Source organism: Tursiops truncatus, chromosome 18 (genome assembly GCF_011762595.2).
Source record: "Tursiops truncatus isolate mTurTru1 chromosome 18, mTurTru1.mat.Y, whole genome shotgun sequence".
NCBI lineage: Eukaryota > Metazoa > Chordata > Mammalia > Artiodactyla > Delphinidae > Tursiops > Tursiops truncatus.
Window position 1 is genome coordinate 63,799,997 of NC_047051.1, and position 26,185 is coordinate 63,826,181.

General features: G+C 39.2%; 1 protein-coding gene across 1 annotated transcript in view; it reads left to right on the plus strand.

The window, feature by feature from the left end:
* The window catches only part of LOC101333221 (ATP-binding cassette sub-family C member 4-like), a 167,375-nt gene that overhangs the window by 117,525 nt on the left and 23,665 nt on the right, over positions 1–26,185 (plus strand). Inside the window, exons 19-23 of the mRNA XM_073795048.1 lie at positions 4,910–8,149; positions 9,073–9,704; positions 11,503–11,675; positions 12,329–12,433; positions 24,217–24,351. The gene's annotated coding sequence lies outside the window, so the exon portion shown is untranslated. The remainder of the gene's footprint in view (positions 1–4,909; positions 8,150–9,072; positions 9,705–11,502; positions 11,676–12,328; positions 12,434–24,216; positions 24,352–26,185) is intronic.

Sequence of the window (26,185 nt, forward strand, 5' to 3'; positions counted from 1 at the left end):
TTTACAAAATTGTGTTAATTTCTGCTGTACAGCAAAGTGATTCAGTCACACACACACACACACACACACACACACATTCTTTTTTATATTCTTTTCCATTATGGTTTATCACAGGATATTGAATATAGTTCCCTGTGGTATACAGTCGCACCTTGTTGTTTATCCATTCTCTATATAACAGTTTGCATCTGCTAACCCCAAGCTCCCAGTCCATCCATCCCCCATCCCACCTCCCCCTTGGCAACTGCAAGTCTGTTCTCTGTATCTCTGAGTCTGTTTCTGTTCATTTGTGTCATATTTTAGATTCCACATAAAAGTGATATCATGTGGTATTTGTCTTTCTCTTTCTAACTTCACTTAGTATGATAATCTCTAGGTCCATCCATGTTGCTGCAAATGGCATTATTTCATTCTTTTTTATGACTGAGTAGTATTCCACTGTATATATGTACCACATCTTGTTTTTTCCAGAAATTTATTTTTAACATCTTTATTGGAGTATAATTGCTTTACAATGTTGTGTTAGTTTCTTCTGTATAACAAAGTGAATCAGATTTATGTATACATATATCCCCATATCTCCTCCCTCTTGAGTCTCCCTCCCACCCCCTAGGTGGTCACAAAGCACCGAGCTGATCTCTGTGCTATGCAGCTGCTTCCCACTAGCTATCTATTTTACATTTTATGCACCACATCTTTATCCATTCATCTGTCAATGAACATTTAGGTTGTTTGCATGTTTTGGCTATTGTGAATAGTGCTTCTATGAACGTAGGGGGTGCGTGTATCTTTTTCAATAATAGTTTTGTCTGGATATATGCCCAGAAGTGGAGTTGGAACCTCCATACTGTTTTCCACAGTGGCTGCACCAACTTACATTCCTACCAACAGTGTAGGAGTGTTCCCTTTTCTCCACACCCTCTTCAGCATTTGTTATTTGTAAGCTTTTCGATGCTGGCCATTCTGACTGGTGTGGGGTGGTACCTCTTTGTAGTTTTGCTTTGCATTTCTCTAATAATTAGTGATGTTGAGCATCTTTTCATGTGCCTGTTGGTCATCTGTATGTCCTCTTTGGAAAAATGTCTACTTAGGTCTTCTGCCCAGTTTACAATTGGGTTGTTTGGTTTTTTGTTGTTGAGTAGTATGAGCTGTTTGTATATTTTGAAAATTAAGCCCTTGTCAGTCTCATCATTTGCAAATATTTTCTCCCAGTACATAGGTTGCCTTTTTGTTTTATGGTTTTCTTTGGTGTACAAAAGCTTGTAACTTTGATTAGTCCTATTTGTTTATTTTTGCTCTTATTTTTATTGCCTTGGGAGACTAACCTAAAAAAAACAATGGTATGATTTGTGTCAGAGAATGTTTTGCCTGTCTTCTCTTCTAGGAGCTTTATGGTGTCATGTCTTATGATTAAGTCTTTAAGCCATTTTGAGTTTACTTTTGTGTATGGTGTGAGGGTGTGTTCTAACTTCACTGATTTACATGCACTGTCCAACTTTCCCAACACCACTTGCTAAAGAGACTGTCTTTTCTCCATTGTATAGTTTTGCCTCCTTCATCAAAGATCAGTTGACTGTAGGTGTGCAGGTTTATTTCTGGGCTCTCTATTCTGTTCCGTTTATCCATAGTCTGTTTTTATGCCAATACCATGCCATTTTGATTACTGTAGCTTTGTAGTATTGTCTGAAGTCTGGGAGGGTTATGCCTCCTGCTTTGTTCTTTTTCCTCAGGATTGCTTTGGCAATTCTAGGTCTTCTATGGTTCCATATAAATTTTAGGAGTATTGGTTCTAGTTCTGTTAAAAATGTCCCGGGTAATTTGGTAACAATTGCCTTAAATCTGTGGGTTGCTTTGGGTAGTATAGTCATTTTAACAATATTAAATCTTCCAATCTAAGAGCTTGGGATAGCTTTCCATTTCCTTGAATCACCTTCAGTTTCCTTTATTAATGTTTTCTAGTTGTCAGCATAAAAGTCTTTCACCTCGGGGATTCCCTGGTGGCGCAGTGGTTGAGGGTCCCCTGCCGATGCGGGGGACGCGGGTTCGTGCCCTGGTCTGGGAGGATCCCACATGCTGCGGAGCGGCTGGGCCCGTAAGCCATGGCTGCTGGGTCTGCACGTTCGGAGCCTGTGCTACGCAATGGGAGAGGCCACGGCAGTGAGAGGCCCGCGTACCACACACACACAAAAGAAGTCTTTCACCTCCTTCATCAGGTTTATTCCTAAGTATTTTAATTTTTTATATATGATTTTAAAAGCGATTTTTTTTTTACATTCCTTTTCTGATATTTCACTGTCAGTGTAAAGAAATGCAACCAATTTCTGTATGTTAATCTTGGATCCTGCTACCTTGCTGAATTCATTTATCAGTTCTAGTAGTTTTTGTGTGGAGTCTTTAGGGTTTTCTATATATAGTATCACGTCTTCTATATATAATGACATCTTTACCATTTCTCTTCCAATTCAGATACCTTTAATTTTCTTTTCCTGTCTGATTCCTGTCTAAAATATCATTATTTTCATTCAATTTTTTATTGAAATTTTACTGATTTTGAAATACATATTTGGCATATCATAACAAAGAGAAATATTCTTATTTACTAAACCGTGTTCTTCCATCAAATACTGCTAAATAAACACGTGAAGTTGCCCAATATGTCCTTTTAGACTGACAGTGTAGACTTAAGTGGGGACCCTTACTGCAGTGGGAAATCCTTAAACTTATTTTTTCTTTTTATGACAATCCGAAGTGGTTGATGATAATTAGCAGAACATCCTTAAGGCCTAAAGAGTGTCTGAGGGCTCTGACTAAAGCTCAGAATGAAGCAGCTGCAGGCATTGGTCAGGGTCTCAGAAATGAGGGACTCCTCTTTCTGCAAAGAATGCCACTTTCATCCCCCAGTCGTTGGGGAGCTTCATCCCCTTTGAGGAGTTTCCTAAAGAGAAGGTGAGGGAGGTGACAATAGAGAGAGGCTTTGATTATGAAATAGGTGATTGAACTTTAAGTGGGTATCCCTGTTCTCTTGAGCAACAAAAACCACCCTTCCCAAACGTGCTGATACTGTGAGCCCATTCGTTGCTCAAGAAGGTCTATCTTTTAAAAACAAAGAGGTTTTTTTTTGTGGATTAGCTCAGGTAATGCCTCTATAGAGTGTACATTGAAAACCAGGTGGACACTTCAAACCTTAGACCTCTTACAGAATGTAAATTTGCTCTACGAGAGGGGCCTGAAGGAAAAAATGTGATGGGCAGAGAAACGTTCTTGTCGTTATTATAAGCAAAGAGACCCTGTCTCACTTCTCCCAGTTGGGCTCAAAGCTGGTTCATTAACCTGGCCTCTTTCAGGCCCTTTATCTCCTCAAACACCAGTCTTTGAAGAGGCCCTCATTTGGGCCCCAGAGTAGAATCCTGCCCATGGTTTAGAGCATTGGGGGGAAGGTGGAGGAGAGTCAGAGGAGAGGGAGGAATACTGGGGACCAGCCTCCCCTCGACTGGCCACGTCATTTGTGTAAACCTCATGGAAACAGCTAAAGGAAGAGAAGTCGCCTGCATATTAGAATCCTAGAGGTAATAATAATTACAGGGAGTAAAAAATTTTTATAAAAGTCTAAGTAAAATGATGGTTATTCCCCTGACAAGGAATTCTTACCTTTGCTTACATGGTTGCTTAATCTTTGATCCTAAATTTGAGAGTTGTAAGGGAGGCCTTAAATTTGGCTCCAGGGATTTTTCAGTTCATTTCAATCATCATTTGAAATGTCATACGACCAGTGATTTTCAGTGCTTTGGAGGCATACTGTCCACTTAATCAACTTTGTGCCGATAAAGCTCCCTTTATAATGTCTTTTTAATTTTGGGTTTTGCTTAGGGATACATCTTTTTTGGTGGCACCCATGTGTCTTCTGCATCCATTTCTCTCACCAGACTTAAAACGAAGACAATAGGGAAAGTAGGTACAGGAGGTTCTCTGAGTGTCATTCTTCATGGGCAGAGAAAAGAAATGTCTGCCTTCTTCATCTTTCTTCTCAGGCTTTTGTGAAGTGAGGAGGAATAGTCCAGCCCCAAGACCAGGCAGGATGTGAGGCTGGTGATTCCGAGCAGTTCCCGGGCACTTGTGGAAGACTCAGATCTCCTCTTGTTCCCACATGTGTGCCTCACATTGTTCTATCCCCTTCACTGAAAGGAGCCAACCGGGCTCTTCTCTGCTGCCCATATTCTTGTGCCCTGGCTTACTAGAGCCTTCCAGAAGAAAACATAAATGACCTGCATAAGCTTATGTACAAGATTCTCTCTTGAAACCCAGAAAGGCATATATTTCCAGAGTAATTTCCTTGTGGTTCCTCTCAAAGCAGATGAATAGGAAAAGCTTTTTAAATTAAAATAATTTTATTATGGCTCATGTCACAGTGGGTTTCAGGTTATCCTCCCCTTGCAGTTAGTAATGATGTTCTGTGAGGCCTGTAATCTTGATGCACAGGTGGGATAACAGGGGGATCAGCTGATGCAGAATCAGAAGCAGTCTCTTCATGAACAGAGGTGCCACGGGCTCCCATACCTGACATTCTCTTTGAACATATGGAGTGTTCCTTTCACACATATGGAGAGATTCCCCATCCCAGAAGGCTGTTGTACCAATGGAGAAGATATCCTAGTTCATTCTTCAGTGCCAATGTGCAAAAATTTAACAATTTTGCTTTGAGGCACAAACCTCAACTAATCACGCTGTTGGTATTTCCCAGTATCACACCAAGATTGACAATCAATTTATCTAGCTCTCTTGATGTAAAGTTACTCAAATTAGTATATCCTCATTTTTTTTCTGAGCAGATATTACCAGGAAAGTATTTTTAAAAAAATCAAATCTTCCTTTCTCTTCTTCAATTTCTTTTTTTTTTTTTTTTTTTTTGCAGTATGTGGGCCTCTCGCTGTTGTGGCCTCTCCCGTTGTGGAGCACAGGCTCAGCGGCCACGGCTCACGGGCCTAGCTGCTCCGCGGCATGTGGGATCTTCCTGGACCGGGGCACGAACCCATGTCCCCTGCATCGGCAGGTGGACTCTCAACCACTGCGCCACCAGGGAAGCCCCAACTTCTTCTTAAGATGACACATTTCCACACTTTCTTGTTAGTGTTCAATCATCCAGAAGATATTTGGAGCATACTTTGTACAGTGGAAAATTAATTTGGAGATACTATTTTGTAAAAAAGCATTTGCAACCTTATTAATGATTATAGGGAATTTTGGTGGTTTGTTTTGTATTTTAATTCTGTTCTGTAAGCATTCAAACATGATGAAAAGAGTTTAAGGTAATATTCACTATTTTGGGGTATTTAGGAACCAGTTTTATTCACTGGAACAATGAGGAAAAATCTGGATCCCTTTAATGAGCATACGGATAAGGAACTGTAGAATGCCTTAGAAGAGGTAATTTATTGAATGTAATTAACTTGTTAGCATCAGTATGTGTACATTTATAGCAGCACAGGTAATTAAGGGGAGCTTATTGGTTTAACTGACTTTATTTAGCTCCAAGGAGAACACTGATGACATGGGTACATGTGTAAATTAAAACATGTATATTAATGGTAATGAAAACCAACAAGATAATGCCTTATGCTTTCATTTTAGCTTTTCCCTAGAACCCAAAGCAACTAGGTACATTATCTTGTCCTTAGTAGAACACTAAACTAGAAGTTATAATTATGAGTTCAAATTCTACTAAGTGACCTAGTGAATGAGTTACCTTAATTACTTTGCAATGTTCATTTTATTCCTCTGGTCTTAGGGAATATCAACTAAGTGGAGACAATAGTAGTTTTTCATTATTAACTGAAAGATAAATGAGATCATACCAACAAAATACCATGAAGTTTCATAAGAGAGTGTCTATAAAGGTAAATTATATAATTGGAATGTGATGATAGTTATTTATTGGCGATCATGTCCTTTTAATGCCGCAGCATGAATGCAGGTAAGAGAACCCTGGAGCTTTTGCTCAGTTTTTATATGGATCGGTTCATTTCTAGAGGATTTTCTGTTATTTGTGTCATGTTTCCCTTTGGCCCACTTCTTTGAATTTCCTCACCCTTGCGTGAAAAGGATTTTGACTTGTTAAGTTGCTGTTGGTTTGTATATTTTGATACAAATTATTTTGTGTATTGGTCCTAGTTTTGCAAATTGATTCTACTAATGGCAGAAACTGTATCTAGACTTCTAAACCATAACAGACTTCTAATTTCTCATAGGACCTAGTTCCGTCTTATTCTTTTAAAAAAGTAAGCACTTAATAAATAGGTACTAAATGTTTGATTGATCTCATTTCAGAGAAGTGTGGCTTATTTCTTTAAAAAAAATTTTTTTTTACACATATCCAAATGACTGTTCACACTGTTGTTTTGAATTGGTGTGTTTGTCATTTAGTGTCACCCTTCCAGGGAAGCTCCGAAATCTGTTATATATAGATGAGCTTTGACTGTGAGCAAGCAGATTTTGAGGCCTGACAATTTCCTGCAGGGAATTCTGGTTTCTGAAGGCATGTCGGCACTGAGTCTTTACAAACCACCCCTCTTTCCAGCAACTGTGGGGACTTTATTTTCCTAAATCAGGCTGATTGCTTCACCTTCTCCTACTTGAGAAGCAGTGGACCTCTGATTTCATTTAAGCTTACGAGTCTTTCTACAGTGAAATTCTAGAAGAGAAGAGGTGGGGAGAGCAGTTAACCATTAAATATAAAGAAAGAAGGATGATCCACTGCTCTTGAACTCACAAAACAGATTTAATGGTGAAACTGTGACATCTTAAAAAAAAAAAAAAAACTGGAAGTACTGGTAAATTATTTTCCTATTTGTTTCCAAGCTCGAGATCTCTCTTAACAGAGTCTCAGGTAGTAAAATTACTCTAGAATTTTGGACAGAGAGGAAATGTTAATTGGGAGACAAATCCTGTAAAAAACTATCTTAGAACTTGGCCCTAACTTATACTTAATTCATCTGTAGGAGCCAAACTTTAGATAAAATTTAGTAGCCTCTCAATTCTAAAAATGATGAGGTGGTGGAAGTGGTAGACAACACTGAGATCTACCTTTATTTAAACTACATTTGGAACTTACTGTAAAAAGAGAGAAACATGAGTTTATTTCACAAAGTGAAGTGTGTGGTTTCTATGTATTGCTTCCGGAATTGACCTTATTACTTTACTGATATGTCTTAGAGTGAGAAATCATCCCATCATTTTGTCTAGGACTTGTTTCTTTATGACTTTTTAAAATAAAACCTACCACATCTTTTATTGAAAAACATACAAATATGTCATAAAGAAATAATTCCCAGAGAAACAGAATGATGGGATGATTTCTCACTCTAAGACGTTGCACTAAAGCAATGAGGTCAATTTTTTTTTTTTAATGAGGTCAGTTTTTAAGTGAACTAAAAACTCCAGTCATTGGTTAATAAATGATGCCAAACTAGACATGTGAACCCAAACTCATAGAGTTGGCCTGCAAGTGAGAGGGCACCACTATGTTTTCCTCTTTAAGAACTTCAATTAAAAGAAAAAGATGCTTAAAAAAAATTTTTTTTAGGTCCTCTTAGTTCTGTCTCCTCCTTCTCCCTTGGTGGAGATGGACATTCAGAAGGGAGACAGTCCTAATAATGGTGCCCGTCTCATCTTGGTTACTTTTCAAAATATGCTGAAATATGTTTTTCTTATACTGAAGAATAGCCAGCTGACTGTAAACTGAAGAAAGTTCATCAGAAATTGGTGCCAATTAGGGCACCTAAAAAGCAAGGGCAGCTCTACAAATATAGCGTAAGTAGTGAGTGAAGAAGATGAAGCACTTTATCAAAGGTTAAAAGATCACAGTAGATAAAACTCTGGAAATGAATCATCGATGTGTTGCTTCTATTAAAAAACAAAAACAAAACAGCTTAGATACTGGGATTTACAATTGAGAGTGCTATGTCATGTCAAAACTGAAGAAATCACCCAGTTATGTTCTATGTTGATATGTTGATCCTCTGTTAGGACTCAAGTATGTCTCATCATACTGAAAACCAAGATACAGAAATCTGCGGCCTGTGCATCAGGAACCACGTGATTCAGTCCTGGCTTTGGCGACAGGTCACATTTCCATTTCTCTGGGCCTTGTATTTAGGTGAGCAGGCTCTCCTTTTACTTCATTTACTGCTGGCTCTGCTCTCCTAAAATCTCTTCCCCATCTGTTGACTGCATTTCACTCTCTCTTTCCAGCCCACACCAGCCTTTCTTTTTGAAAAGAAGGTTCCATAAAATGTGGAAACCATCTGACATCTGTGTTAACTTCCTATGAGGGGTGTTGGCACCTGGTTGGTAGATACAGTACACGCAGATTACTTTGAAAATGTTTATGACGATAGAAATAAGGTGCCCTATAAGTTCAGTTTATTTATATATTTATTTTTAACATTTTATTTATTTTATTTTTGGCTGCATTGGGTCTTCGTTGCTGCGCCCGGGCTTTCTCTAGTTGCGGTGAGCGGGAGCCACTCTTCATTGTGGTGCATGGGTTTCTCATTGCGGTGGCTTCTCTTGTTGTGAAGCATGGGCTCTGGGCGCATGGGCTTCAGTAGTTGTGGCACGTGGGCTCAGTAGTTGTGGCTCACGGGTTCTAGGGCACGGGCTCAGTAGTTGTGGCGCACAGGCTTAGTTGTTCCATGGCATGTGGGATCTTCCCGGACCAGGGCTTGAACCCGTGTCCCCTGCATTGGCAGGCGGATTCTTAACCACTGCACCACGAGGGAAGCCCCCATAAGTTCAGTTTGTTATCTTTCAGTTTTGCTATAGTTTATTATTTTCCGAAGCTCAAAAAAGATCTGAAGTATTCTATACTGAGTTGTATAGTTTTTAATAGTATTGTATGCTCCATTTTCCTTAAATTATAACTTTTTTAAGTTCTTTCCACAGTTTTAAGTATGATGTTATGATATCTTGGAGCCAGTTAATTGTTTAATAATATATTCCTTTTATACTTATATTTAATAAGAAAATAGTGTTATATATAAATTATCTATTTATATGGATTTATTTTCTGATTTATAGGAACAGACATGTCACAAGAAGAGATGAACTTGTGGCTTCATTCATACAGCCAACAAATATCTACTGAGAGCTTTCTAGACAGCCATTGTTTCAGATTCTGGGGTTATCACAGTCATTAAAAGAAACAAAGTCTCTACCCTTTTGGAACTTAAATTCTCCTGGAGAAGATGGAAAACAAGCCAATGCATATGTAACAAAGTCTCAGTGCTGATACTTGCGAAGGAGAAAAATAAAGCAGAATAGGAAGAGGGGCTAGCTGACAGCATTATTAATAATGGGCAATATCTGTTGATCTCTTTGTATCCATCACTGTTGTAAATTCTACACATAATGACTCATTTTATACTCTGACAATGTTAGGAGGTAAACACCTTTATTATACTACAGTCTTATTTAGAGTTTAGGAAGCTAAGATAAACTTCAGGAAGTTGCCCAATCGGCAGAGCCAGGTAGGACTTATGCCCAGGCTGTCTGGCTGCAAGGCTCCAATTTTTTTGTTTTAAAATTTTCAGATCACAAGAACATGGAAGGAGTAGTATGATGAACACATATGCACCTTCACCTTGATTCACCAGCTGTTAATATTTTTCCACATTTGCTTCCTCTCTTCCATACATTTTGCTGAACTGCTTGTAAGTTGTAGAAATGTTTATTAAAAGTTGCAATTCACCTTTAAATACATAAATATACACCTTGCAAGAACAAGGACATTCTCTCACATAACAGTTTTCTAAATCAAGAAATTTAATAGTAATATCACACTATTATCTGTTTTCAGATTCTCCAGTTGTAACTCCTAGTTATTACTGTCTACTGCCTCTATTGTGTTTTTTTCCATTCTAATACTAAATTATACTGGGTTGGCCAAAAAGTTAGTTCAGTTTTAAGTAAAAATAAAAGACATTTTTCATGTTCACCAAGACCTTTATTGAATGATGTATTCGTTAACCGAATGAACTTTTTGGCCAACCCAATAACTTGAATATATGATTATACTATAGAAAGCCTTCATATTCTTATTATTCTCATAACCATCCCTGATTCATAAATGAAGACAGAATCTCAGAAAACAGTATTTTCTGAAAAACACTGCTTCTCACAACCCTTATTCCTCATGAGGCAAATATGGACAACTGGAAGGAAAGTAAAAAACCAGATTAGTGATGAGATGCCATCCCAGTAAGGGGCAAGTGTAAAATTATTTCTTCAAAGTCAGGATGTCAGTTTTAAGAAACACCAACCCACTTGCACCACAATACAAATCTTACCCTTTAGATTTTTGTACTTTTCATGCAGTCACTAAATACGAATACCATATTTAATCCTAACTCTGAATTCCCCTTTCTTGGGATTGGACTTCATCAGGAGCACAGTTTGGGATCACATTCATAGAAGTGCTCCAGCATTTAGGATACCACGAAAATATTGCCCACTCACCCTCGGTGTTTTGTTATTTGACACTATAATTGTGTCCCTGATCATTGGCCATCACTCATCAATCTGTTGGTGTCTTAATTTGAAATGTATTTACTCTTTGTTCTTTAACTTCAAATATAGCCTGAGTTTGGTTCTTGTTCTGTAGTACTTCTCCAAAATAAATATTCGTTGAATTGATCCCTACCACCCAATGTACTTTCAGATTAACCTCGGAAGTTAAAAGCTTGCTTTTCTTTTTTATCTTATGATTAGAGTTTTATGAAGATACATTAATATAAACACCATCTATACCCATAGTCTGGGGGAAATAAGATGTTATGTTGTATCCTGTTTTTCATGGATTTTCATTCACTGCAAGACATTTTTGACATTGAAGAAAATGCACTTAACTGGTCCAGTATTTATGAGATTAAACTTGGGAAAGAACCATTACCAGAATAGGCTCCAGGATTACTAATGTATGAGGTGCAGTTTGCCATTGTTTGAATTCGTATTTTTTTAAACTTTTAGACCTTCCAAAATTGTAAAGTGCTGAGAAGATTATATCTAAAAGAACCATACTTCCTGTAATATATATATATATATATATATATATATATATATATATTTTTTAAAGTTTCCCTTTAATGTACCAACCCATATGCAAAATGTACTTTGGTAAACTTGACTCAACCATAAAATCCTTTTAACTTTTCCATTTAAACCACACTGGGAGAAATAGCTTCATTTTTTGAGAAACTTCCTTAACTAATCCTTAGGTGGGGTTTCTGGTAGGTGTCATGTGGCAGGGAAGGGGTACACTGATATTTTCCTGTCCTGACTTGACTCTACATCTTTCTCAGTGAATGCTAATTGGAAATAGCTCTCCCCATCACGTGGCTGTACATGTAAGATAGGTAAGAAGTCATGAGGACTTCAAAGCTCTAATGTCTAAGAGGACTGTCTGCTTCAGTAGCAGTTTGTTCAGGAAAAATGTTCTTTCTGTATCCACAGGTATAATTTAAAGAAGCCATCAAAAGTGTTCCTGGCAAAATGGATACTGAATTAGCAGAATCAGGATCGAACTTCAGTGCTGGACAGAGACAACTGGTGTGTCTTGCTAGGACTATTCTCAGGAAAAGTCAGATATTGATTATTGACAAAGCCATATCAAATGTGGACCCAAGGTATGGAGCTGAGGTCCATGAAACCTGGTATCCAAAATTTAAGTGTTGTAAATGGAAAACATTTAGTGATGCCGAGAAATGTTTCTAAGTGTTCTCTTTGCCCGAAAGATATCTCTTGTTAACATTAATTCCAGAAAACAAAAGAAAAAACCAAAGCATGTTATATGGTGTTAATGTTGTTACTAGACATCCTATGAGAGCTAGATTCCTAAATCCAGAAACTATCCAAGATAGTTTCAAGCAATTTTGAGGGAAAACTATTTTCCATTGTTTTATGAAAAATAGTAAATTTCTAAGACTTTTTTTTTTTTTTTCGCGTTACACGGGCCTCTCACTGTTGTGGCCTCTCCCATTGTGGAGCACAGGCTCCGGACGCGCAGGCTCAGCAGCCATGGCTCACGGGCCCAGCCGCTCTGCAGCATGTGGGATCTTCCCGGACTGGGGCATGAACCCGTGTCCCCTGCATCGGCAGGCAGACTCTCAACCACTGCGCCACCAGGGAAGCCCTAAGACTTTTTATACTTAGTTTTTTTAGGAACAAGATTATGTCTTGAAATATTGATTTTAAAAACATTATAAATATCATGATATTTTAAAGTCTTAAGTCCACTTTTCCTGTCTATACTGAACTAAATCAACTTTTCTGATTCCAGAACTGATGAGTTAATACAAAAATAGTCCATGAGAAATTTGTTCAGTGCACTGTGCTAACCATCACAAACAGATTGACCACCATTATTGACAGCGACAGGATAATGGTAAGACCTTCACCTGTGGAATTTCACTTGTTTCCATTTATGTTCAATTTTTCAACACATCCTTCCTTGTAAAACTTGATAGGAAGGAACCCCCAATAATTTAATTTTCTCTTAGTTTCTCCTCTCATTCCTGACAATAACTCAAGTACTTAACTATACTTTCACAATGTGCTATTAAATAATATATCCAGTAATTTCATATTTTCATGTTAACACATTACTGGGGGATTTTTGCAGAAATTAACACCTGTGGCTGGCGATTTGTTATGTAAGTGAATATTGAAATGTCTCTGGTCGATGATGTATAAAATAAAAGACATACGTCTCTGGTCCATAATGAGTTAAAAGTTTATTAAATTGTCATTTTTTTAAGATGGCCAACCATGAAAATATTCCAAACCCAACTTATGGCTTCACATTTCAGAGAGGGAGAAGATGGTCATCTTGGCTGTGTCACAATTGTTTCAGCATTTTTGGATTCCCGTAATCAAAAAATTAGCCTTTCATTTAGACTGCCATGAGGTTGTTGGCTAATGTTGCAGAATTTCTCAGCTGTTACTGTCAGAGGGGAGTCCATGAGAAGAAAGGGCCTAGTGAGAAAAACAAAGTATTTCAACAGAAAGGATTTAATATAGGAAATTTGTTACACAGGAATTGGAGGGCTAGAAAAATGAAACACTGGGGTAATAATTTTAGGAAAGCAGCTACTGTGTCCTAGGACAGATCTCCAGAACTAAGAACTCAGAAAAGAGGCTCTAAAGAGTCAGTGCTCAGACTTCCAAGGAGAGGTCACTGCCTAGTTGCTGGCCATATTTGTGAGGGAGCACAATGAGGCTAGTTCTCCATATGCTAATAGAAGCTGAGAGCTGGAGTCAGGTCCCACTGCTGAGATGCTGCTGCAGGAGCAGCAGAAACCAGGTAGACCATTAGCTCTGATTCCCACCTTCAGTCTCCCTCTAGTGCCCCCTACTGACAAAACCTAACAGAGGCCAGCTGGCCAAAGGTCTTCTGACATGAGATTTGCAGAGACCCAGCCTTTGCATCACAGATGAGAGTACAGAAACAAAAGTGGATCAGGGGCTGAGATACTGCATATAAACAACTAGTAAGTCTCACACAGTAAATCTGGACTCTGCACACAAAGCTTGGGCCTCTGGATATCTGTCTAGTATCTTCCTTCCAGGTTTGATTGGCTTTTTCTTCCTTAGTAATTTAATATTTCCTCCTTCCTCCCTCTATTACTTTTCTCTCTCATTTTCATCTTCTTTCTTTGTTCTTTCCCTGCTGAGTTTCAATAAATGTTAGGGTGTGGCTTCATAAAATGATAAGGGAATCATCCCTTAAAGGAAAAAACCTTTGGCTGCATATAATCTCAAGGAATGCAGGGTATTTTAAGGTTAACCTGTAGCCTGTGACAGTGAGCTGATTTCACTCATCTTATGGATGGTATAACCACTGTCAGGAGACACCACAGTATCCAGTGATGCTGATTAGTAATGAAATAGATAAAGAATGCCTGCATATAATGCATAGGAGGCAACAGATGAAGTTATTTAACCAGTGAGTTTGATGGTCCATAAAAAAAACAGGTAATAATCAGTAATACCCAAACTTCCTTATGTTTAATGATAATGGTACTATCTCTCTTGACTTCTTAGGACGTTTCTGGAATGTCACCTCCCATCCTACTTCACATGCATTGTCAGATGGGATCATCAGTGGGGGCACTGAGTAGATAGCAGTGTGTCAGCACTGAAGCAGTGCCTTTAGCCTCACTCCCCCGAGCTGGACGTGCACAGGAGTGAGCTCTGGGGAGGCAGACGACAGGAGTGGGGCATCCCCAACCAAAGGGATGCTCTGGGCTCCAAGCAGTGTGTCTGGTCATCTGGAATAGGACATCACAGTAGGAAGCAGGCCTCTCCTGCAGACTTTCATGAGGGATCAGGTAACATTCCAAGATTGCAGGACAGTGACTCTTAAATTCCAGAAACGTTTAGCATCAGGCATCCTTAGTCCCTCGTTTTCTGTGTTTTTTTTTTTTAATTATTTATTTGGTTGCACCAGGTCTTAGTTGCGGCAGGAGGCCTCCTTAGTTGTGGCTCGCTGACTCCTTAGTTGTGGCATGCAGGCTCCTTAGTTGTGGCATGCAGAGCATGTGGGATCTAGTTCCCTGACCAGGGATCGAATCTGGGCCCCCTGCATTGGGAGCATGGAGTCTTAACCACTGCGTGCCATCAGGGAAGTCCCTCTTATTTTGTGGTCATGAATGAATGCTAATTGGAAAAGTAACATTTTAGTTCTACTTTTTACCATCACTTTGTTCTTAGCTCTCAGCATTGCAGCATTGTATTTCTCAGACTATCCCCAAAAGTGTCCTCCTTCCACAATAAACGAATGATGCTGTGAAATCTACCTGTTTCAAGCCCCTTGCCAGGCTTTAGAGGCAGCAGCAGAAAGATGGCTTGATCTCTAGCTCAGTTAGGGGTCCATTCAAATAAATTCTTTTCTCCTAAATGTACCCTGGAGTTTTATTTTTGGCTTTTGGTATTGCAGTCACCTTGCAATATATGGTCACTTAGGGAAACAGTGAGGCAGGACAAAACCTGGCAGACGTGTCAGCTCTTCAGTCCTAAGTTTTATCCATCAGCACTTGATCCACAGGTGTGAACGTCCATAGATGTGAATCAATCAACTTTGTTGCCGTTATCAAAATATGTCCATTTGTTTAATGCTTTACTTACCAGTATCTTCTGGTAAATTTCTATAGCCTCAAATTTTTCTCTCTTGGTCAGTGTCTTTGAACAAATCTTTAACATGGTTTTACAAAGCAGTTTACATCCTGGTCCCTCCCCACCTTTCTAGTTTTGTCCTTCTCAGCTCTCCCTCTTTCCTTTAGAGCTAAAACCACATTGATGGTCTTTTATTTCTCCAAATGCAGTGTTCACTCTCTCTTACAGTTGTGCCCTTTCTCGACTGTTGGTGGCTTAGACTAAGGTGCTAGCGGTGGAAATGGTGAGATGGTTGGATTTGGGGTGGATAACAGAGTGGAGCAAGTGGACTGTGTGATGGATCGAACGTGGGATCTGAGGGAAGAGAGAGGAGTTGATACTGGTTTCTGGGTGTGGAGACTGACCATCTGGGTGAATGGGGAAGACGGAGGGAAAAGGGAAATGCAAGGGTTCTCTTTGGAGCCTGTCACCTTTGCGATGACCGATGTTTTTCATGGTGGACCTTGTCCTTCACTGTGGAGCTGCCCTTCCCACTCCTGGGTTGGGAGACCTTCGGTTTAGGGCTCCCTGGCCAAGATTTCATCAGTGATAACACGGGGAGGTCCCACCAGGAGTTGTAAACTTGGCCACTTGTTTATATCCTGGTCCTAGCTGGTTGCGGTCGCCGACTCCTTTGGTAGGAATGGCAGGATTAGACCTCAGAGGACCCAAGAGACATGCATCCCCTAGCTTCAGAGCTGGGGAATTGTCTTCTGTGCTCCATCCACCACAGGTGTAAACCCTGTATTTTGTTCTAGAGCTTATGATTATCAGTTGGCTTTCAATTCAACAAAAACACCAATAAAAAATCTTTCTCAAAACTCTGATTTTTTTTTAACTGATTTTTGAGGCAGTTTTTTTTTCTTGCTTGCTTTAGAAATAAAGGCATACCTTTTTCTATTGCACTTCACAGATACTAATTTTTTTTTTTTTACATATTGAAGGTTTGTCACATCTCTGTGTAGAGCAAGTCTATCAGTGCCATTTTTCCAACAATACTGCTCACTCCGTGTCTTTGTCACATTTTGGTAATTCTCACAGTATTTCAAACTTTTTCACCATCACTGCATTTGTTATGGTGATCTGTGATCAGTGATCTTTGATGTTACTACTGTGACTTGCTAAAGACTCTGATGATGGTTAGTATTTTTTAGCAATAAATTATTTTTAAATTAAGGTCTGTACATTGTTTTTTTCCACACAATGCTACTGCACACTTGACAGGCTGCAGTATAGTGTAAATCAGGAAATTCATGTGACTCACTTTATTGCAATACTCACTTCATTCTGGTGTTCTGGAACTGAACCTGCAGTATCTCCGAGGGAAGCCTGTACCTCTTTCCTTTGTGGAAAGCAAGTGATTGTTCTGAAAGCTTTGTTTTTTTTTTTAAGTAATGACAGATTCCAGAAACCCAATCCAGAATATCAAACCATACTCTCAGGGATTGGGCCTATATATTTTTTTTTAAACATCTTTACTGGAGTATAATTGCTTTACAATGGTGTGTTAGTTTCTGCTGTATAACAAAGTGAATCAGCCATACATATACATATATCCCCATATCTCTTCCCTCTTGCGTCTCCCTCCCTCCCACCCTCCCTATCCCACCCCTCTAGGTGGTCACAAAGCACAGAGCTGATCTCCCTGTGCTATGCGGCTGCTTTCCACTAGCTATCTATTTTACATATGGTAGTGTATATATGTTCATGCCACTCTCTCACTTCGTCCCAGCTTACCCTTTCCCCCCGCATATCCTGAAGTCCATTCTGTAGTAGGTCTGCGTCTTTATTCCCATCCCGCTCCTAGGTTCTTCATAACCCTTTTTTTTTTTTTAAGATTCCATATATATGTGTTACCATACAGTATTTGATTTTCTCTTTCTGACTTACTTTACTCTGCATGACAGACTCTAGGTCCATCCACCTCATTACAAATAACTCAATTTCGTTTCTTTTTATGGCTGAGTAATATTCCACTGTATCTATGTACCACATCTTCTTTATCCATTCATCTGTCATTGGACATTTAGGTTGTCTCCATGTCCTGGCTATTGTAAATAGTGCTGCAGTGAGCACTGGGGTACATGTGTCCTTTTGAGTTACGGTTTTCTCAGGGTATATGCCTAGCAGTGGGATTGCTGGGTCATATGGTAGTTCTATTTTTAGTTTTTTAAGGAACCTCCCTACTGTTCTCCACAGCGTCTGTATCAATCTACATTCTCACCAACAGTGCAAGAGGGTTCCCTTTGCGCCACACCCTCTCCAGCATTTATTATTCATAGATTTTTTGATGATGCCCATTCTGACTGGTGTGAGGTGATACCTCATTGTAGTTTTGATTTGCATTTCTCTAATAATTAGTTATGTTGAGCATCCTTTAATATGCCCCTTGGCCATCTGTATGTCCTTGGAGAAATGTCTATTTAGGTCTTCCGCCCATTTTTTTATTGGGTTGTTTGGTTTTTTTGCTATTGAGCTCCATGAGCTGTTTGTGTATTCAGGAGATTAATCCTGTTGCTTCGTTTACAAATATTTTCTCCCATTCTGAGGGTTGTCTTTTTGTCTTATGCTTTTTTGCTGTGAAAAAGCTTTTAAGTTTAATTAGGTCCCATTTGTTTTTGTTTTTTTAAAAATTTTATTTTTTTATTACTTCTGGGTACGCTGGGTCTTTCTTGCTGCAAGCAGGCTTTCTCTAGTTGCGGCGAGCGGGCTTCTCATTGCAGTGGCTTCTCTTGTTGTGGAGCACGGGTTCTAGGCATGCCGGCTTCAGTAGTTGTGGCACGCAGGCTCAGTAGCTGTGGCACGCGAGCTCTAGAGTGCAGGCTCAGTAATTGTGGCACACAGGCTTAGCTGCTCTGCGGCATGTGAGATCTTCCCAGGCCAGGGCTCGAACCTGTGTCCCCTGCATTGACAGGTGAATTCTTAACCACTGCGCCACCAGGGAAGCCCTATTTGTTTTTGTTTGTTTGTTTGTTTTTGTGGTATACGGGCCTCTTACTGTTGTGGCCTCTCCTGTTGCGAAGCACAGGCTCTGGACGCGCAGGCTCAGGGGTCATGGCTCACAGGCCCAGCTGCTCCACGGCATGTGGGATCTTCCCAGACCGGAGCATGAACCCGCGTCCCCTGCATTGGCAGGCGGGCTCTCAACCACTGCGCCACCAGGGAAGCCCGCCCTAATTGTTTTTATTTTCACTACTCTAGGAGGTGGGTCAAAAAAGATCTTGCTGTGCTTTATGTCAGAGAGTGTTTTTCATATGTTTTCCTCTAAGAGTTTTATACTGTCTGGTGTTACATTTAGTCCTTTAATCCATTTTGAGTTTATTTTTGTGTATGGTGTTAGGTAGTGTTCTAATTTCATTCTTTTACATGTAGCTGTCCAGTTTTCCCAGCACCACTTATTGAAGTGTCTTTTCTCCATTGTATACTCTTGCCTCTTTTGTCATAAATTAGTTGACCATATGTGCATGGGTTTATATCTGGGCTTTTAATCCTGTACCACTGATCTATATTTGTTTTTGTGCAAGTACCATGATGTCTTGATTACTGTAGCTTTGTAGTATAGTCTGAAGTCAGGGAGCCTGATTCTTCCAGCTCCGGTTTTCTTTCTCAAGATTGCTTTGGCTATTCGGGGTAAAATTTTTTGTTCTAATTCTGTGAAGAATGCCACTGGTAATTTGATAGGGATTGCACTGAATCTGTAGATTGCTTTGGGTAGTATACTCATTTTTTACAACACTGATTCTTCCAATCCAAGAACGTGGTATATTTCTCCATCTGTTTCTGTCATGTTTGATTTCTTTCATCAGTGTTTTATAGGTTTCTCAGTACAGGTCTTTTGCCTCCTTAGGTAGGTCTCTTCCTAGGTATTTTATTCTTTTTGTTACGATGGTGAATGGGATTGTTTCCTTAATTTCTCTTTCTGATCTTTCGTTGTTACTGTATAGGAATGCAAGAGATTTCTGTGCATTAATTTTGTATGCATCAACCTTACCAAATTCACTGATTAGTTCTAGTATCTTTCTGGTGACATCTTTAGGATTTTCTGTGTATAGTATCATGTCATCTGCAAACAGTGACAGTTTTACTTCTTCTTTTCCAATTTGTTGCTTTTATTTCTTTTTCTTCTCTGATTGCCGTGGCTAGGACTTTCAAAACTATGTTGAATAATAGTGGTGAGAGTGGGCAACCTTGTCTTCTTCCTGATCTTAGAGGAAATGCTTTCAGTTTTTCACCATTGAGAATGATGTTTACTGTGGGTTTGTCATATATGGCCTTTATTATGTTGAAGTAGGTTCCCTCTATGCCCATTTTCTGGAGAGTTTTTATCATATAAATGGGTGTTGAATTTTGTCAAAAGCTTCTGCATTTGTCAAGATCATGTTTTTTATTCCTTAATTTGTTAATATGGTGTAGCACATTAATTGATTTGCATATATTAATCCTTACATTCCTGGAACAAATCCCACTTGATCATCGTGTATGATCCTTTTAATGTGTTGTTGGATTCTGTTTGCTGGTATTTTGTTGAGGATTTTTGCATCTATGTTCATCAGGGATATTGGTCTGTAATTTTCTTTTTTCTGTGATATCTTCGTCTGGTTTTGTATCAGGGTGATGGTGGCCTTGTAGAACGAATTTGGGGGTGTTCCTCCCTCTGCAATTTTTGGAAGAGTTTGCGCAGGATAGGTGTTAGCACTTTCTAAATGTTTGATAGAATTTGCCTGTGAAGCCATCCGGTACTGGTACTGGACTTTTGTTTGTTGGAAGATTTTTAATTACAGTTTCATTACTTGTGATAGGTCTGTTTATAGTTTCTAATTATTCCTGGTACAGTCTTGGAAAATTGTACCTTTGCAAGAATTTGTTCATTTCTTCTAGGTTGTCCATTATATTGGCATATAGTTGCTCATAGTAGTCTCTTATGATCCTTTGTATTTCTGAGGTGTCAGTTCCAATTTCTCCTTTTTCATTTCCAATTTTATTGATTTGCCCTCTCCCTTTGTTTCTTGATGAGTCTGGCTAAAGGTTTATCAATTTTGTTTATCTTCTCAAAGAACCAGCTCTTAGTTTTATTGATCTTTGCTATTGCTTCCTTCATTTCTTTTTCATTTATTTCTGCTCTGATCTTTATGATTTCTTTCCTTCTACTGACTTTGGGTTTTGTTTGTTCTTCTTTTTCTAGTTGCTTTACGTGTAAGGTTAGATTATTTCACATTTTTCTTGTTTCTTGATGTGAGACTGAATTGCTATAAACTTCCCTCTTAGACCTGCTTTTGCTGCATCCCATAGGTTTTGGGTCACTGTGTTTTCACTGTCATTTGTTTCTATGTATCTTTTTTTCTCTTTGATTTTTTCAGTGATCTCTTGGTTTTTGGTACCACACTGTTCAGCCTCCATGTATTTGTGTTTTTTTACAGTTTTTTTTTCCTGTAATTCATTTCTAATCTCATAGTGTTGTCGCAAAAGATGCTTGATACAATTTCAATTTTCTTAAATTTTCTGAGGCTTGATTTGTGACCCAAGATATCATCTATCCTGGAAAATGTTCCATGTGCACTTGAGAAGAAAGTGTATGCTGCCACTTTTGGGTGGAATGTCCTATATCAATTAAATCTACTATCATTGTGTTACTGTTGATTTCCCCTTTTATAGTTGTTAGCATTTCCCTTATGTATCGAGGTGCTCCCATGTTGGGTGCATAAATATTTACAGTTGTTACATATTCTTCTTTGATTGATCCCTTGATCATTATGTAGTGTCCTTCCTTGTCTCTTGTACCAGTCTTTATTTTAAAATCTATTTTATCTGATATGAGTGTTGCTACTCCAGCTTTCTTTTGAGTTCCATGTGCATGGAGTATTTTTTTCCATCCCCTCACTTTCAGTCTGTGTGTCCCCCTAGGGCTGAAGTGGGTCTCTTGTAGACAGCACATATATGGGCCTTGTTTTTGTATCCATTCAGCCAGTCTGTGTCTTTTGGTTGAGGCATTCAATCCATTTACATTTAAGGTAATTGTCAATATGTATGTTCCTATTGCAATTTTCATAATTATTTTAGTTTTTCATGTTTTTTTTTTCTCTGTGTCTTTTTCTTCTCTTATGTTTCCCGCCTAGAGGAGTTCCTTTAGCATTTGTTGTAAAGCTCGTTTGGTGGTGCTGAATTCTCTTAGCTTTTGCTTGTCTGTAAAACTTTTGATTTCTTGGTCAAATCTGAATGAGATCCTTGCTGGGTACAGTAATCTTGGTTGTAGGTTTTTCTCTTTCATCACTTTAAGTATATCCTGCCACTCCCTTCTGGCTTGCAGAGTTCCTGCTGAAAAATAAGCTGATAACCTTATGGGGATTCTCTTGTATGTTATTTTTTGCTTTTCCCTTGCTGCTTTTAATATTTTTTCTTTGAATTTTATTTTTGTTTGTTTGATCAATATGCACCTGGGTGTGTTTCTCCTAGGTTTATCCGTATGTGACTCTCTGAGATTCCTGGGTGGCTATTTCCTTTCCTGTGTTAGGGACGTTTTTGACTATAATCTCTTCGAATATTTTCTGAGACCCTCTCTTTTTCTCTTCTTCTTCTGGGACCCCTATAATTCGAATGTTGGTGCGTTTAGTGTTGTCCCAGAGGTCTCTGAGATGGTCTTCAATTCTTTTCATTCTTTTTTCTTTATTCTGCTCCTCAGCAGTTATTGCCACCATTCTGTCTTCCAGCTCACTTATTCTGCTATTGATTCCTTCTAGTGTATTTTTTATTTCAGTTATTGTATTGTTCATCTCTGTTTGTTCTTTAGTTCTTCTAGGTCTTTGTTAAATGTTTCTTGTATTTTCTCAATGTGTGCCTCCATTCTATTTCTGAGATTTTGGATCATCTTTACTATCATTACTCTGAATTCTTTTTCAGGTAGGTTGCCTATTTCCTCTTCATTTATTTGGTCTTGTAGGTTTTTACCTTCATCTGCTCCTTCATCTGTAACATATTTTTTGGTCATCTTTTTTTTTTGATGGGTGGGACTGTGTTCCTGTCTTACTGGTTGTTTGGCCTGAGGCTTCCAGCACTGGAGTTTGTAGTCCAGTTGTTCAGGGGTTGCTCCCATCCCCCGAGTCTGGTAGGTGCCCTAGTTGTGGGGAGATGTGAACTCTGCATCCCCCTACTCCACTATCTTGACCACTTTTCTGCCCTTAGGAGACTTAATAAATGTTTCCAATTAAATGACATGGGATGGAATTAACTGCAGTACTAGATATGGAAGAACAACCTGTGTCCTGTTTAGAGTTGCTGCATTATTCTCTTAAGATACAGTTATTCTACATGAAGAACTAAGTACCACCTAACATCAGAACTATCTTTATAGCTATGTCATTTGGGCCAACTGTTTCAGATTCTTTTTTTCCCTCTAAAACCATTATGCAAAGCCACTAATAAGTAGAAAGGCAGAGTTAAGACCTCCTTCCTCTCCCTTTTAATTTTCAACTAGGGATATATCAATGTGCATAAAAGGGCTGAACAGCAGACAGCTGAAGACAGAAAGAAAAAGAAGCAAAGAAAGATAACTTGTGAAAACAGATTCAGATCCTCGGCAGTTCAGATTGGGCTGTTCCCGGGTACTGTGCAGGCTGTGAGCATTAGAATTTGAAGCTCAGTTTCTTACTTGCTTCTTTAGTGTTAGTTCAAGAAAAAATTGGATTTCTAGGGATTTCTTCTGTGCAGAGAAATTCTGCTAATGCTGCTTATGTAGCAGCTCTTTTTGCCAGCCTTTCACTCTCAGAATAATAAACTACAATCAAAGCCAAGTTGAAGAAGCATCTTAACCTCTCACACAAGGGATTCTGCTCCTCTTAGTAACTAACATAATCCAGGACCCTGTCGACTGAAAAAGAAAAAAAAAAAGCACAACCTGGAAGTTGAGTGTTACGTTTTATGTGGTGGACATTGTGAGGACTTAGGGACAAAGCATCTCATAACACTGAGAAATGGTTCTGAAGAGGCAAGGGGATGAGCCAGTATACGTAAGAGTTTTTGCAACAAAAGACCAGGTAGTCAGAACATTAAAAGATTACTGTTAATCAAAGAAAACCAGACATCCCAAGTTAATGAATTTAGTGCTTTTCTATACATGGGAAGATGCAAAGTCTGGGCTCATTGAAATTCCTTTGATGTGCACCTCAGCTATCTGAGGCCAGTATCCTGTGTTTTTCTCATCCTGAGTCTCCTCAGCGTGCACTGTTGGGGGTGGCCACACACATTCTGGTTCTATCCTGAGTTCCCTCAGGGCTTATTGTCGGGGCAGCTGTAGTGTGGTGGCTTGATGGCTGCAACATCCTTTGTTCACTGATATGACAGGCAATTTTTTAGTTCACAACCCTAAAGAAATTCTGGAGGCATTTACTTTTTTCCCAAATACTAAGATTCTGTCAAACCAACTTAACAATTGCTGTCAGGTCACTGCCATCTGGTTTGTATGACATCAACCTGATTTTAGATAGAGTTTGATTTTCTTAAATCAAGAAATTTCCCAACTCTGTGTATCTGTATAAATAGCCGTTAAAGCTCAGAGTCTGAGAACTAAAAGCACTAACTAATGATACCCACCCCAAATGCCCTGGGCAGAATATAAAATGCCAGACTGCTGAGTGCTCTACTTGATGCACTGGGGTGACCTAAATGGAGGGGAATCCAAAAGGGAGGGGATATATTTATATGTATGGCTGATTCATTTTGCTGTGCAGCAGAAGCTAACACAACGTTGTAAAGCAACTGTACTCCAATAAAAATTAAAGAAATCATAGTCTAAAACTCATTTTTCTTCCCTTCCTATAACATTATAGTAATAAAAGGTCAGGTTAGGCCTTTATCTGCCTAGTAAAACAAGTTAATCAAACCATTAAAATACCAGCCAGGCCTACCACCCAAACAGATTTTTTCTATTCTTCCCCTCCTGTTCCTTTACAAAATATTGTCTGAGTTATAATGCTTTATTGTGAAACATTGTGTGCAATGCGTTTTTTTCCTGCTGATTAACAGGTTTTGGATTCAGGGAGACTAGAAGAATACGATAAGCCATATGATTTGCTGCAAGATAGAGACGGCCTGTTTTACAAGATGGTGCAACAACTGGGCAAGGACGAGGCTGCTGCCCTCATTGAAACAGTAGAACAGGTAAGCCTGCCACAGGGAGTTGTGATTAAAGTTTGTCTCCAGGATTTACTCTTCACACGATCTCTACCAGGTGTCTGGTGATAAGCACTCTGTGCCCTTTTCAATTATAAGCCTCCAGAGACAAAGCTTCATGACTGGGTCTTAACAACACACTGCAAGTTGAAGGTGGGTCTGCTGAGCACCTGCAGAAGCGGTGAGGGTGGGGTGCAGGACGTGCATGTGCACATGTGCCTGAGAGATTTCAGATTGGACTTTCCACGTGTTTCGACTTCATGGGTTCAGATTCCCATACAGCACAGAACACTCATTTTGCAGACCCTCTACGTTTCATTCTGAGGGGTGCTCAGCACATTGTGATACGAGTGCTGTCAAGGAACATCCAGGAAGTTTGAGGGGAAAAACATCTGGAATATTTCTGGCCTAGGGAGATTTACCAGGGAAAGGTGTAGGTCACTTCTATTTTCTCATCTTCTAGGAGTAAAGAAAACTCCTACATGATACTGTCACGTTCTCCCTAATTCTTTGTTGTTTAGAATTAGGTCCAGTTGCCCCCCTATGCTTCCTGTAACTTCTAGAAGATGAAATTGTCATCAGGACAAATCAAGAATTCACAGTAACCCTAACACTGTAGTCTGAATGGTGCTTGAAGGTTTACAAAGTATTTTCAGAGATGAGATGTGTGAAAGCACTAAGCACTGTACATGGCATGAGAAAGGTGCTTGATGAGTAACATTTGGGTCACGTACCTTTCTAACAATGGTCAGGTGGTAGTACCTCCTATAGATGTGATAACTGAGGTCTGGTTTAAGGGTTAGCCATTGTCATGCAGCTGCCTGTAATTCTTTCTGGAACAAGGTGGGAGTGGGGTTGATGGAAGGAGGGAGGGAGGGAGGGGAGGTCTGGTGTTCTTGCCCACTGAGATGCGTGGCTCACATGGGAAGAGGTTTCCGACTGTATATGATATCTTCCCATCAAAACTTTATCTCTGGGCATTAAATTATGGGTGCATTTTTCCTCATTTATACTTTTCTGCATTTCTGCATAAAATTACTTGTATAATATTTAATCCATCACTTAAAGAAAACATGTCCCAGTATCTAAGTAATTCTTTAGAAAGGTTTATCTAAAATGTAGCCTAAGTTCCCTCTGTCACTGTTTCATCTCATTCTTCCTCCTTAGAAATGAAGAGCAGTACCTTCCACTGTTCACAGAGTAGGAAATAGTCCAGGGTCACAGAGCTGGCTGAAGAATGGGCAGAGTTGGAGTTCATATCTAGGTTTAGGGATGATGAAGTCTGCATTCTGAACTTTTCCTAAGTACTTATATTGTATGCAAACATACAGAAGCTGCCCTTGGAGCCCTATATCTTTTTATGCCTGAAATTCACACAGCACTTTCATTTACTAGAGTGAGACCTTCCTTCTGAAGACCTGATAATAATTTGAGATTCCCTGTATAACCCAGTCACAAAATGGCCAGGAATCTCCCAAACCCTTTTGGTCTTTTGACCTTAGGCATTTCACATCTAAGAGAGATGTCCCCACCTGTGTGTCAGTCTTCATTTAAAAAGTGTCTTATAATAGGGTTCAACATCCTCATTTTACAGGTGAGGAAACTAAGGCCCCTTAGAAGGAAGGTGGTCTTCTATATATAACTAGTGTTAAGCTAGTTTGCAGCAGATACACAATTAGAAATCTGTTCTTTCAGTATATGTTTTAAATCAACTGTAACATAAATACAAAAGCAGGGACAGGTCATAGAATTAGAAATCCTGTGATTCCTGATCTAGTAATCCTGCACCTACTTTAACAAGATTAATGTTAAGTTACATTTG